Source organism: Dama dama, chromosome 19 (assembly GCF_033118175.1).
Source record: "Dama dama isolate Ldn47 chromosome 19, ASM3311817v1, whole genome shotgun sequence".
Taxonomy (NCBI): Eukaryota; Metazoa; Chordata; class Mammalia; order Artiodactyla; family Cervidae; genus Dama; species Dama dama.
The window spans coordinates 17,884,080-17,899,080 of NC_083699.1; positions in this window are offsets into that span (position 1 = coordinate 17,884,080).

Here is a 15,001-nt window from a genome sequence, read left to right on the forward strand (position 1 = left end):
TGTAATTTCTTGATACAGTTGAAATCTAAAAAATACAATGGAGAATATTTTTCTGAAACGATGTAAAAGGATGAAATTAATTGAAGAAAAAAAAAAGGGGGGGTACTAGTTTTAAGTAAATATTTAAATGGACTTCCCAGATGGCTCAGTGGTAAAGAATTCACCTGCCAAGCAGGAGACATGGGTACGATGTCTGGGTTGGGCAGATTTCTAGAGAAGGAAATAGCAACATACTCCAGTATTCTTGCCTGGAAAATTCCATAGACAGATGTGCCTGGCAGGCTACAGTCTATAGGGTTGCAAAGAGTTGGACACAACTAACTGACTAACACTTTCACTTTTCAAAGACCCTTTCAGACTTGTTCAGAACAGTGTGGAACAAGAAAAGGACATGTTTGCTTCCACACCCAGACTGAGATAAACAACCTGGAGGAAGAAAGTCATTCCAACTCCCGCTGTACTTTATTCTCTTTCAATGAAAATTTCCCTCTGAAAAGGTGATTTGAAAAACAATAGTAAAGAAAAACAGGCGTAGAGATGAGTTGAGTCATTTAAGAGAGAGCCTATGTGCCTTAAATGAATCAATAAACATTGATTCATTGCAGGGTACATAGTTACCCAGTGTTCTGGTCCAAGCTGCTGTGTAAACAGTACTTTCCTATGGATGGAAAGTGAAGCAGACCATCTACATTAGAGACTGGCAAACTATGGCCCTGGGCCAAAGCCCATTCATAGTGTGTGTGCTTTTGCTTTTTTTTTTTTTTAAGTGTTATTACAACTCAATTTCACCCACTGTCAGTGGCTGCTTTTGTACCATAAAGGCAGAGTTGACTACTTAAGGCAGAGACCACAAGGCCAACATGGACAAAAATATCTGCTATCTGGCCACCAACAAAGAAAGTTTGCCATTCACGCTATAGAAGCTTATTTGAAAAGTGTAGACACTTAGGTTTTTTGTTTTCTGTTTCTCTACCCATTAAGGTTTAATACACCACCAGTGTGAAAACACATGATCATTGCTTTCTTAAAATAGTTTTTTAACCTTGGAGAATTACCTTTGAAAGTTAATTTCTTGAAGAAAATTAATTTTAACACTCATTTATTGTTCCTATACTGCACAAACAAAATACCTTTTATGAGAATGCAGTAACTCCAACAAAAATAGTTTACTGATCTGAGAATCATCTCAAAGAAGAATATGAGATGGTACAAACATTTTCCTTGAGAAATGTTCATGTAATCTGCCACAAGAGTGTAACAACAAGAGCCCATATCACCATAGGGTTTTGATTACACAGTGTGAGTAAACTAAATTCACTTATGCTGCACATTAGAGAGTCTCTGGAGAGGATAATCAATGCAAATAGATATAAAGATGGCTCTCCTTTCAATAATGAGAAGAGATGATGTATTTTGAAAGAGCTAAAATTTAAAATTGGAAATCCCTGTTGTATATATTTTAAACTAGAATCATTATCAAAGCAAACAAAGAAACTCAATATTATTATCAGTAGTAATGTTATCACTACTATGAATAATACTGAGTACTGTTAATGTTATCATAGGCTTCCCTGGTGGTTCAGATGTTAAGAATCTGCCTACAATGCAGGAGCCCTGGGTTGGATCACTGGGTTGGGAAGATCCTCTGGAGAAGGGAACGGGTACCAACTACAGTACTCTTGCCTGGAAAATCTCATGGATGAGGAGTTTGGCAAGCTACAGTCCATGAGGTAACAAAGAGGCAGACATGACTGAGTGACTAAGGCTTCAGTACTTCAGTCTTATCTTTGTGATTAATATTACAAATGGAAGTGATGGAAGCATTTGAAAATCTTTATTGAACTAAACTCTAATTGACATTCTGTTTTTTATGTCATATCTGAGGTATAAATTGTTGCCATTGATGGTAGTATCTATTATCACTAAAATAAACTTGTGCTTAGAAATTAAAATAAATCCAACACTGGACTTAGCTTTTCCCTTAATGTTGAAGAAAAATGACTTAACAACTTTTTTCATCAGCATTCACACATTCTGTTAAAATTATTACAACAGATACATATCAATATCTGACAATTATGCTGATGAAGATGATATAAATGATGAAATTGTAATAAGTCAATGATTAATTGTATTGTCAATTGCATGAAGTCAAAGATACTATAATATGTTTGACTATATGTATTCCATATGCCTAGTCTTTTCAGTCAGATCAACTGGCAAATGAATCACAATAGATGCTCACTTAAAGTTTTTATGAATGGGGTGAGGTATTTAACATGTCTGTGTTACAAATATTATGTTTCTCTTTTAAAAAAAAAAAAAACTTTATTGAATTACTACTATAAAAGCAGGATACTATACTCTTGTTCAGTCACTCAGTTGTGTTCCACTCTTTGTGATCTCATAGACTGCAGCATGCCAGACTTCCATGTCCTTCACTATCTCCAAAAGTTTGCTCAAACTCATGTCCTTTGAGTCTATGATGCCATTCAACCATATCATCCACTATTTCCTCCTTATCCTCCTGACTTCAGTCTTTCCAGGCATCAGGGTCTTTCCCCCTGAGTTGGCTCTTCATATCAGGTGGCCAAAGTATTGGAGCTTCAGCATCAGTTCTTCCAACGAATATTCAGGTTTGGTTTTCTTTAGGATTGACTGATTTGATCTCCTTGTGATCCAAGGGACTCTCAAGAGTCTTCTCCAGCACCACAGTTTGACACTATATTTGGTTTTCACCCTTCTTTATAGTCCAACTCTCATATACATACATGGAAACTCTCACATACTTATATGGAAAACCATAGCTTTGACTAGACAGAATTTTGCTGCAAAAGTGATGTCTCTGCTTTTTAATACACTCTCTAGTTTTGTCATAGCTTTTCTTCCAAGGAGCAAGCATCTTTTAATTTCATGGTCACAGTCACTATCTCTATACTCTAGTCTTTGAAAATTTTAAGGATGATTGGTCATTAAATCACAGTTATTTTCATTTTCTCTCTATTAGGTGAGGAATTTAACAAGTCTGGGCCTTGTATACTTCATCTCCAAAACGGGGATGCCAATATCTTGTTATTAATATCAAGTATAGTTTAGATGACATGTAAGTTGTTCTTAGCACATGGTGACCTAAAAGAAACACTCAGCAAAGTCACTAACACCATCATCATAAATAAAAATTGAGACAAATGCTAGAAAATACTATAAGCAAGAGGTATTCACATTTTCCAAAACAGGAAGATGATGATAAGTGAGTTTCTTTGGTTAACCAAAAAAAATATGCTCATCTTTGTCCCTCGCTTTCTTTACTTATTGTAAAGACTGGAAGTTGGAAGAGTTCTCTTTGTCTACCTTCTTTACATGTGTAGACCACCATCTGATACAGTTCTGAATGGAGGAAATTAGAAATATGCAGCATTTATTCCTTTATTCTCCATTCTGATTAAAGGAACCTATATGCTGGCACCTTGCCTTCCCATTCTTTGTTTTAGAATTTCAATCATGCCTGGAGCTTCACTATAACATAAAATATATAATGGAAACACCAAGGGAATTTTTGAGCACCAAGACAAATCTTGTATATTTGTGTGCATACTCGTAATTTTCTATGGAATGTTTTCTACGGGTGTTTATGGTTAAGTGAACATGTTAATACATATCATTTATGTGTAATATGGGGCTTCCCAAGTGGTTCAATGGTAAAGAATCCACCTGCCAATACAAGAGATACAGAGGATACAGCTTTGATCCCTGGGTTGGGAAGATCCCCTGGAGGAGGAAATGCAACCCACTCTAGTATTCTTACCTGGGAAATTCCATGGACAGAGGGATCTAGCAGGCTACAGTCCATGAGGTTGCAAAGTTCAAACAAGACTGAGCACTGAGTATGAACAATGTATAATGTATATACATACCAATTAGAAATATAAAAGAAATGAGTAGATCTATGTAGCCATTATTTTGACATGTTCAATGTATATATTTAAATAAAAGTAGCAAGTTTCAGATTTGTGAGAGTATGTTTAACCAATAATAAATCATGTAGCCAACTACATACAAAAAACTTAAATGTCAAATATGAGCTAAGATAAATAGATGAGGCTGTGTACATACATGGAATTATATGTACCAGATGGTTAAAATTTTATATTTGTTATATAAGGCTGTAAGGGAGGGCGAAGATGGCAGAGCAGTGCAAAAAATGACCAGTTTTCTTACTAGACATATTCATATTGCTATATTTGCTAAAATGGCCAAACGACCAGTTTTCTTATTAGACATATTCATATTGCTATATTTGCTAAAATGTGAATATTTGGAATACTCACGAATAACTCATAAACTCAAGGATTATGTTAAATATCATATCAAATAATACTGAGAACTTATGAATAAAACTATATGAGAGAGAGGTAAGTGTTCATTAACTAAATCCAATTTATTTGAGTTTAGGAAATGTCCTGGAAGCTTAATGACACTTAATGCACTATATCACTAGCTAATTATATTGTATACTTTTACTGTAAATTAAAGTTTGTTGTTTATTGAAAGTACCATGACAAATACTAATTTTTAAGTTGTAAAGCTGAAAAATAAGACGTAGATGAAGTTGTTTCCAGTTCTGTATTTAAAATGATCTTTTGAGTAAAAATTATCAGTTTAAAATTGAATTAGTGGATCATTTACAGTGATAAATTAGTCAAGAGAGTATCTCTATGTCTTGTGGGTAAAACTGATTTCAGTACTTTAACCTTCCTGACTTTAGATAGGATAGTAAACTTCATTACCTAAATTGATCTTTTAATTCCATGAATTTATGGCAATATTCCTGAATCATGTTCAAAACATGATTGTTTACTTCTAATATATTTTTCATCTGTGTTCATAAAAAGCAAGCATTAAAAAAAAAGAAAATCAAACCTTTTGAATCTATTTTGTTGGAGTGCTTTTGAACTGAGACTAAACAAAATTACTAAGGTTGAGTTATAGTCTTAGAAAATGTAACTACCTTTTACTCATGAGTTACTCATGAGAATACTTACACCATTCTAGATGTTAATGAAATGTTTAGGGTTTTTGTTTGTTTTTTAATTGATTCAATTCTGCAAAGAAAATAACCAAAAAGTTTTATGTAAACTGGGTTACCTTTGTTCCAATTATGTGAAGTTTCCAATATATGCACATAACAATCTTTGTATTTAGAGGTCTTATGACTTGATGACAGAAGATAGAAAAGTAAGATTTTTGGGGTTATGCTAAACACTAGTATAATGTTTAGCAATGAGCTGTCAATTTTAATTATAAAGGTAACTGTAAACTCCAAATGATGTTTAGCATGCAAAAGAATGTGGTAGACTTTTGCCTCTGTGGAATAAACAAACAACCATCCAACCATATTTTCTACAGTACTACTGAAGATTGGTGAATGTAAGGGCACCTCAATGAAACGGATCACAGAAAAGTGCTAGAGTTCTCTAAGTGCAGAGTTACGGTAGCAACATCTGAAGAAAAACATATTTAGGATGTAGATAGGTTGAGGAATGTGTCTACAATTGGAAAGCAAATTTGGATAAAGAGAAATTAAAAGAGTTTAATAACTGGACATTTAGAGAAAATTGAAATCTCATAGTGCCTTGAGCACAAGAAACTGCCATTATAATTCCAAATATTTTTATCCTTTACAACTCAGAAACTTACAAAATAATTAGAATTCAAGGAAGAGATAAAAATAGAATAATATATTCAATCTTCACATATCAGCTGATTACTGTGCTTGGATTCCTGGACTCTTCCAGAGATGCAGCCAAGGGGGATCGGACTACATGATGCTAAACTATGCCACTTCAGCTTATGTGTTATTTAAAGTTGAAGGCAAACAATAAAGTTGAAGGCAAACAGCAGATTCAAAGAAAAACATTTACCTCTCTCTTAAAAATTTAGACTGGGGCCTGGCTCAGAGAGCTATCATCAAATATAATTTTCATCTGAATGACCTATCTAATTTGCAGGAAAACACCAAATTACTAAACACTTGCTCCGGGAAAGATTGAGAGCAGGAGAACCAGGCAACAGAGGATGAGATGATTGGATGGCATCACTGATTCAATGGACATGAGTTTGAGCAAACTCCAGGAGATAGTGAAGGACCGGGAAACCTGGTGAGCTGCAGTCCGTGGGGGTTGCAAAGAGCTGGACACAACTTAGAGACTGAACAACAACAACAATTGTTCTTATTGTCCTCTGAACTACTCTCCTCCCCTTTCTAGTCCCAGGCCCCTATCTCTCTCCTAAACTCAGGATGGCATATAAAACTCAACTGCTTGTCTTGCCCTTCAGTTTAATATTTTAAGGGAATCTCATATATACATGGGCTTCCTGACCCAGGTTCAATCCCTGGGTCAATCCCTGGGTGAGCTACAGTCCATGGGGTTGCAAAGAGTCCAACACACCTAAGTGACTAACATTTTCACTTTGTTAACTTTCATACATACATACGTACATATATATATATATATATATATATATATATATATATATATATATATACACGCACACACACACACACATATACACTCACATATATGTATATATGTATGTATATATATTTTTATATATAATATATAATTCAATTTTTTTCTCCTATTAATATGTTTTTTTGTCAGTTTACTTAGACCATTTAAATAACCTAAAAAGGGGGAAGGAAAAATATTTTTCCCAAATAAAGCTAAATATAAAGCAAAAGTATGGAGAAATACTGACTGCTTTCCAATCTAAACACTGTCAAGGCCCAAGGAAATATCTGAGAGTTAGTTTAACCAGAGGTGTATGCACTATAACCAACTCAGTTGGGCTCTTGCTCTTGCCAACTACCCCAAAGAACAAACAGCATTTTACTTCAGACACCACTATTCTTTTCTACACTGTCTGTGTGTGTGTTAGCTGTTCATTCGTGTCTGACTCTTTAGTACCCCATGGACTGTACAGCCCATCAGTCTCCTCTGTCCATTGAATTCTCTAGGCAAGAATACTACAGTGGGTTGCCATTTTCTTCTCCAGGGCACCTTCCTGACCCAGGGATCAAAGCCAGGTCTCCCACATTGCAGGCGGATGCTTTACTGTCTGAGCTACTAGGAAAGCCCACACTATTTCTGGAATACAGGAAAAAATGAGTACAGAGTGACATCACCAAATGGTGATATGTTATTCTTAACTTTGCTCCCCCTCACAAGAACAATGAATATGTATTCAACCAATGAGGGAATCTTTGAAAATAGAGGTAAAACTGGAGCACCTCTGTTTCATAGAGACCTAAATAGACTGTGTTTGAAGGATAAGGGATGCTACTACACTTGACCACATTGCCCCTCCCCCTGACAGTGCAAAACAACACAGAGCCTCTGGTTCCAGTGGGAAAAAAGTACCCAGGTGAAACAACTCTCTCATCATTGTGAATTACTTTGTGGGAGCCTCTATTCTGATCTTGCATCACAACAATTGCAGGTGAATCTGTGGGTTCCAGTCAGTTGAAATCCTACTGTGATGAAGAAAGTGAGAAGGCTTGCAACAAGGAATATGTAGCTCCTACCTGCAGTGCTCAAGTAGGACCAGCAGCTTTGCTCATCTGCAGAACCAAGTCAAGGTTGCACTCTTATCAGGAAATGTGGCAGGTCCAGATCTACCTAATTTCGATCCTCAGGCAAATTTTTCTGGTCCTGGAGCCTGGTTGGCCTATGTCAGGAGATGTGTTGAATTATAGCTCCACCCACTATGGAGAGTGACTTCTGGTCTCATCTGACCAGAAGGGCTGGGAACCACTCCTGGTTCAGCTCAGTGGTGCTTGAACCAAGAAGTGAGCAGGCAGGTTATTCACTCCCAGTGCAAAACCAGTACCAATGGAGGCTCCTTGTGCTAGACACAATCAAGGGGATTAATTCATAGCCTAGGTTGAGGGTAGCTCCCAGCCCATCCCAACCAGAGAGGCTAGTTGGAGAATTGAGAGTAGCCTAGAGTGGACCCTCCCCTTTCCATTCAGGCAAGGAAGGTGCCCATCCCAACCAGAGAGGCTAGTTGGAGGTGAGTTCCCTACCCACTCTGGAAAGAGTCTTCCCACTCCATCTGACCAGAAGGGCTATTATCAACTCTTGGAAGCTGCATTGGCCCAGCAGGGGACAAACAGAGAGGGCAGACAGCTGATAGATCACACAGCCAAGTCAGTGATGCTGTTTGATCAGGGAAATTTGAATGTGGACAACTTGAATTAAGACAACAAAGAGCTTTACTAGTTTTGGAAGTGCTTCTTCAGCTATGCCCAAGTAAGAAATTTAACTTGTATCTCTGCTCATCTCTGAATACAGCCTTGAGTCTGTCTAACCAGGGAACCTAACCATGTAGCACATGGGAAGCTGGGTAACCTATTCAATGGGGCTAAGTGTCACTTGAACAGATTGCGAAGCCCATAAAGCAGAGCAAACCTGGTGGCCTCACCTGACCAGGAAGTTCAATATACCATCCCGCCTGCTTTGGGCCTCCAAATAAAGAACTGTGCAGAGTTTGTGCACTGATCTCCTGCCCTGCCAGGGCAGGGAATCTTAATCATAGCCACATTTTCAACTGAGTAGAGAACCTAGACTCAGCGATCTAGTAAGCTTGTCCAAAAAACCTGGGCAATAATGGAGCTCATCCTATAGTGCCACTTGGGTAGGGAACCAAGTCAGCAGTCCTGCCCAACTTTTTCCAGCCTCTAGCACATTCCCTCATCTCCAGCCTCAGAACTACTACAGTTGTCTTGCCCACAAGTAGTCCATAATGACAAGCCCAAGCACATTACCTGCAGCATACCCAGAAACTCAATCTGAGCTGTCTCTGCCAAAGCAAACCTATAATGTCTAGAAAAGGAATTTCTATTACTCAAATGTGTAAATTTCAATATCAATCAAGGATCACAGTTCAGTTCAGTCCAATCGCTCAGTCGTGTCTGACTCTTTGTGACCCCGTGGACTGCAGCATGTCAGGCTTCTCTGTCCATCAACAACTGGCAGAGTTTACTCAAACTCATGTCCACTGAGTTGGTGATGCCATCCAACCATCTCATCCTCTGTCTTCCCTTTCTTCTCCCTGTTTCTATCTTTCCCAGCACCAGGGTCTTTTCCAATGAGGCAGTTCTTCGCATCAGGGAGCCAAAGAATTGGAGTTTCAGCTTCAGCATCAGTCCTTCCAGTGAACACTCAGGACTAATCTCCTTTAGGATGGACTGATTGAATCTCCTTGCAGTCCAAGGGACTCTCAAGAGTCTTCACCAACACCATAGTTCAAAAGCATCAATTCTTCAGTGCTCAGTTTTCTTTACAGTCCAACTCTCACATCCATACATGACTACTGGAAAAACCATAGCTTTGACTAGAGGGACCTTTGTTGGCAAAGTAATGTCTCTGCTTTTTAATATGCTACCTAGGTTGGTCATAACTTTTCTTCCAAGGAGTAAGTGTCTTTTAATTTCATGGCTGTAGTCACCATCTGCAGGGATTTTGGAGCCCCCCAAAATAAAGTCTGTCACTGTTTCCACTGTGTCCCCATCTATTTGCCATGAAGTGACGGGAACAGAAGCCAAGGATCACAAGGAGATGGCATTTTCACTATTAAAGATGGGAATTTAAACTTTGAAAAGGACAAATTAGATTACTAGGAATTCTGAAATTATGGTTATATGTATATAATGGTATGTGCATTATGTGTGTTATATACAGGTGTGTACTTATCTTCAAGCTTTTTCCACTGAATGGGTTTAGAATAACATTATCCAATAAAATTTCCTATGATGGAAATATTTTATGTCTGTGCTGTCCATTATGTAACTAGCCACATTTGGTTTTAAATACTTGAAATGTAATTAGTATGACTGAGAAACTTACTTTTAATTGTATGTAATTAAAATGAAAATTTATGTTTAAAAAAGCTACATATTGAGAATGGATGTTTTATTTGACAGCATAGAACTAGCAAGCAAGAATATGCCATTAGCAATGAGCACACAAGAGAACCCAATTTTTGATTTTCACTAAGAAAAAACAGGACTTTTAGAGAAAAGGTTGATTCCAGAGCTGTGTCAGGGAATTTATGATATGAGCTTGAAGAATTTTATTGTGACAAAGAAGCAAAGGAGTTCTTAAAGAATGAACAGTCATATGAAAACAATATGAGAACCAGCTTTAAGGATTCCTGCTAGTCATATAAGTCATATGCTAGTCATGTAAGTCCTGCTAGTCATATAAGGGGCATTTGAACATCAAAATAAAGACTGATTATAATAAATTATAATCCACTAGATTAAAAAAAAGCAACGAACCCTTTGGATATACATAATATACAAATAGGGAAACAAGAAAGGAATGTTTCTTAAGGTAGAATGTTGACTGATAATAGTAGAAAAAATAACGGAATTAAGAAATTTTTAGTGGATCCAAAGAATAGTTAGTGACTATTTGATGAATAAGGTATTTACATGGTCTCAAATTTTCTCCTATTTATATAGTCTTAAAATGCATCTCAAGAAAATATATCATTCACCAGGAAAAATAATATTAACAATGAAGAGACTGGACAGACATCATCTTAAACAGTGATCTAATTTTTTTTTTTTTTTTTTTTTTTTATTATTATTATTTTTTTTTCCAGTGGGTTTTGTCATACATTGATATGAATCAGCCATGGATTTACATGTATTCCCAATCCCGATCCCCCCTCCCACCTCCCTCTCCACCCGATTCCTCTGGGTCTTCCCAGTGCGCCAGGCCGGAGCACTTGTCTCATGCATCCCACCTGGGCTGGTGATCTGTTTCACCATAGATAGTATACATGCTGTTCTTTTGAAATATCCCACCCTCACATTCTCCCACAGAGTTCAAAAGTCTGTTCTGTATTTCTGTGTCTCTTTTTCTGTTCTGCATATAGGGTTATCGTTATCACCTTTCTAAATTCCATATATATGTGTTAGTATGCTGTAATGTTCTTTATCTTTCTGGCTTACTTCACTCTGTATAACGGGCTCCAGCTTCATCCATCTCATTAGGACTGGTTCAAATGAATTCTTTTTAATGGCTGAGTAATATTCCATGGTGAATATGTACCGCAGCTTCCTTATCCATTCATCTGCTGATGGGCATCTAGGTTGCTTCCATGTCCTGGCTATTATAAACAGTGCTGCGATGAACATTGGGGTGCACGTGTCTCTTTCAGATCTGGTTTCCTCAGTGTGTATGCCCAGAAGTGGGATTGCTGGGTCATATGGCAGTTCTATTTCCAGTTTTTTAAGAAATCTCCACAGTGTTTTCCATAGCGGCTGTACTAGTTTGCATTCCCACCAACAGTGTAAGAGGGTTCCCTTATCTCCACACCCTCTCCAGCATTTATTGCTTGTAGACTTTTGGATAGCAGCCATCCTGACTGGCATGTAATGGTACCTCATTGTGGTTTTGATTTGCATTTCTCTAATAATGAGTGATGTTGAGCATCTTTTCATGTGTTTGTTAGCCATCTGTATGTCTTCTTTGGAGAAATGTCTGTTTAGTTCTTTGGCCCATTTTTTGATTGGGTCATTTATTTTTCTGGAATTGAGCTTCAGGAGTTGCTTGTATATTTTTGAGATTAATCCTTTGTCTGTTGCTTCATTTGCTATTATTTTCTCCCAATCTGAGGGCTGTCTTTTCACCTTACTTATAGTTTCCTTTGTAGTGCAAAAGCTTTTAAGTTTCATTAGGTCCCATTTGTTTAGTTTTGCTTTTATTTCCAATATTCTGGGAGGTGGGTCATAGAGGATCTTGCTGTGATTTATGTCGGAGAGTGTTTTGCCTATGTTCTCCTCTAGGAGTTTTATAGTTTCTGGTCTTACATTTAGATCTTTAATCCATTTTGAGTTTATTTTTGTGTATGGTGTTAGAAAGTGTTCTAGTTTCATTCTTTTACAAGTGGTTGACCAGTTTTCCCAGCACCACTTGTTAAAGAGGTTGTCTTTTTTCCATTGTATATCCTTGCCTCCTTTGTCAAAGATAAGGTGTCCATAGGTTCGTGGATTTATCTCTGGGCTTTCTATTCTGTTCCATTGATCTATATTTCTGTCTTTGTGCCAGTACCATACTGTCTTGATGACTGTGGCTTTGTAGTAGAGTCTGAAGTCAGGCAGGTTGATTCCTCCAGTTCCATTCTTCTTTCTCAAGATTACTTTGGCTATTCGAGGTTTTTTGTATTTCCATACAAATTGTGAAATTCTTTGATCTAGTTCTGTGAAAAATACCGTTGGTAGCTTGATAGGGATTGCATTGAATCTATAGACTGCTTTGGGTAGAATAGCCATTTTGACAATATTAATTCTTCCAATCCATGAACACGGTATGTTTCTCCATCTGTTTGTGTCCTCTTTGATTTCTTTCATCAGTGTTTTATAGTTTTCTATGTATAGGTCCTTTGTTTCTTTAGGTAGATATACTCCTAAGTATCTTATTCTTTTTGTTGCAATGGTGAATGGTATTGTTTCCTTAATTTCTCTTTCTGTTTTTTCATTGTTAGTATATAGGAATGCAAGGGATTTCTGTGTGTTAATTTTATATCCTGCAACTTTACTATATTCATTGATTAGCTCTAGTAATTTTCTGGTAGAGTCTTTAGGGTTTTCTATATAGAGGATCATGTCATCTGCAAACAGTGAGAGTTTTACTTCTTCTTTTCCTATCTGGATTCCTTTTACTTCTTTTTCTGCTCTGATTGCTGTGGCCAGAACTTCCAACACTATGTTGAATAGTAGTGGTGAGAGTGGGCACCCTTGTCTTGTTCCTGATTTCAGGGGAAATGCCTTCAATTTTTCACCATTGAGGGTGATGCTTGCTGTGGGTTTGTCATATATAGCTTTTATTATGTTGAGGTATGTTCCTTCTATTCCTGCTTTTTGGAGAGTTTTAATCATAAATGAGTGTTGAATTTTGTCAAAGGCTTTCTCTGCATCTATTGAGATAATCATATGGTTTTTATCTTTCAATTTGTTAATGTGGTGTATTACATTGATTGATTTGTGGATATTAAAGAATCCTTGCATTCCTGGGATAAAGCCCACTTGGTCATGGTGTATGATTTTTTTAATATGTTGTTGGATTCTGTTTGCTAGAATTTTGTTAAGGATTTTTGCATCTATGTTCATCAGTGATATTGGCCTGTAGTTTTCTTTTTTTGTGGCATCTTTGTCTGGTTTTGGAATTAGGGTGATGGTGGCCTCATAGAATGAGTTTGGAAGCTTGCCTTCTTCTGCATTTTTCTGGAAGAGTTTGAGTAAGATAGGTGTTAGCTCTTCTCTAAATTTTTGGTAGAATTCAGCTGTGAAGCCATCTGGTCCTGGGCTTTTGTTTGCTGGAAGATTTTTGATGACAGTTTCGATTTCCTTGCTTGTGATGGGTCTGTTAAGATCTTCTATTTCTTCCTGGTTCAGTTTTGGAAAGTTATACTTTTCTAAGAATTTGTCCATTTCATCCAAGTTGTCCATTTTATTGCCATAGAGCTGCTGGTAGTAGTCTCTTATGATCCTTTGTATTTCAGTGTTGTCTGTTGTGATCTCTCCATTTTCATTTCTAATTTTGTTAATTTGGTTTTTCTCTCTTTGTTTCTTAATGAGTCTTGCTAATGGTTTGTCAATTTTGTTTATTTTTTCAAAAAACCAGCTTTTAGCTTTGTTGATTTTTGCTATGGTCTCTTTAGTTTCTTTTGCATTTATTTCTGCCCTGATTTTTAAGATTTCTTTCCTTCTGCTAACTCTGGGGTTCTTCATTTCTTCCTTCTCTAATTGCTTTTGGTGTAGAGTTAGGTTATTTAATTGGTTTTTTTCTTGTTTCTTGATGTAAGCCTGTAATGCTATGAACCTTCCCCTTAGCACTGCTTTTACAGTGTCCCATAGGTTTTGGGTTGTTGTGTTTTCATTTTCATTCATTTCTATACATATTTTGATTTCTTTTTTGATTTCTTCTATGATTTGTTGGTTATTCAGAAGCGTGTTATTTAGCCTCCATATGTTTGAAGTTTTAACAATTTTTTTCCTGTAATTGAGATCTAATCTTACTTCACTGTGGTCAGAAAAGATGACTGGAATGATTTCAATTTTTTTGAATTTTCCAAGACCAGATTTATGACCCAGGATGTGATCTATTCTGGAGAATGTTCCGTGTGCACTTGAGAAAAAGGTGAAGTTGATTGTTTTGGGGTGAAATGTCCTATAGATATCAATTAGGTCTAGCTGGTCCATTGTGTCATTTAAGGTTTGTGTTTCCTTGTTAATTTTCTGTTTAGTTGATCTATCCATAGTTGTGAGTGGGGTATTAAAGTCTCCCACTATTATTGTGTTACTATTAATTTCCTCTTTCATACTCGTTAGCGTTTGCCGTACATATTGCGGTGCTCCTATGTTGGGTGCATATATATTTATAATTGTTATATCTTCTTCTTGCATTAATCCTTTGATCATTATGTAGTGTCCTTCTTTGTCTCTTTTCACTTCCTTTATTTGAAAGTCTATTTTATCTGATATGAGTATTGCGACTCCTGCTTTCTTTTGGTCTCCGTTTGCATGAAATATTTTTTTCCAGCCCTTCACTTTTAGTCTGTATGTGTCTCTTGTTTTGAGGTGGGTCTCTTGTAGACAGCATATATAGGGGTCTTGTTTTTGTATCCATTCAGCCAATCTTTGTCTTTTGGTTGGGGCATTCAACCCATTTACATTTAGGGTAATTATTGATAGGTGTGGTCCCGGTGCCATTTACTTTGTTGTTTTGGGTTCACGTTTATACAACCTTTCTGCATTTCCTGTCTAGAGAAGATCCTTTAGCATTTGTTGAAGAGCTGGTTTGGTGGTGCTGAATTCTCTCAGCTTTTGCTTATCTGTAAAGCTTTGGAATTCTCCTTCATATCTGAATGAGATCGTTGCTGGATACAGTAATCTAGGTTGTAGGTTATTCTCTTTCATTACTTTCAG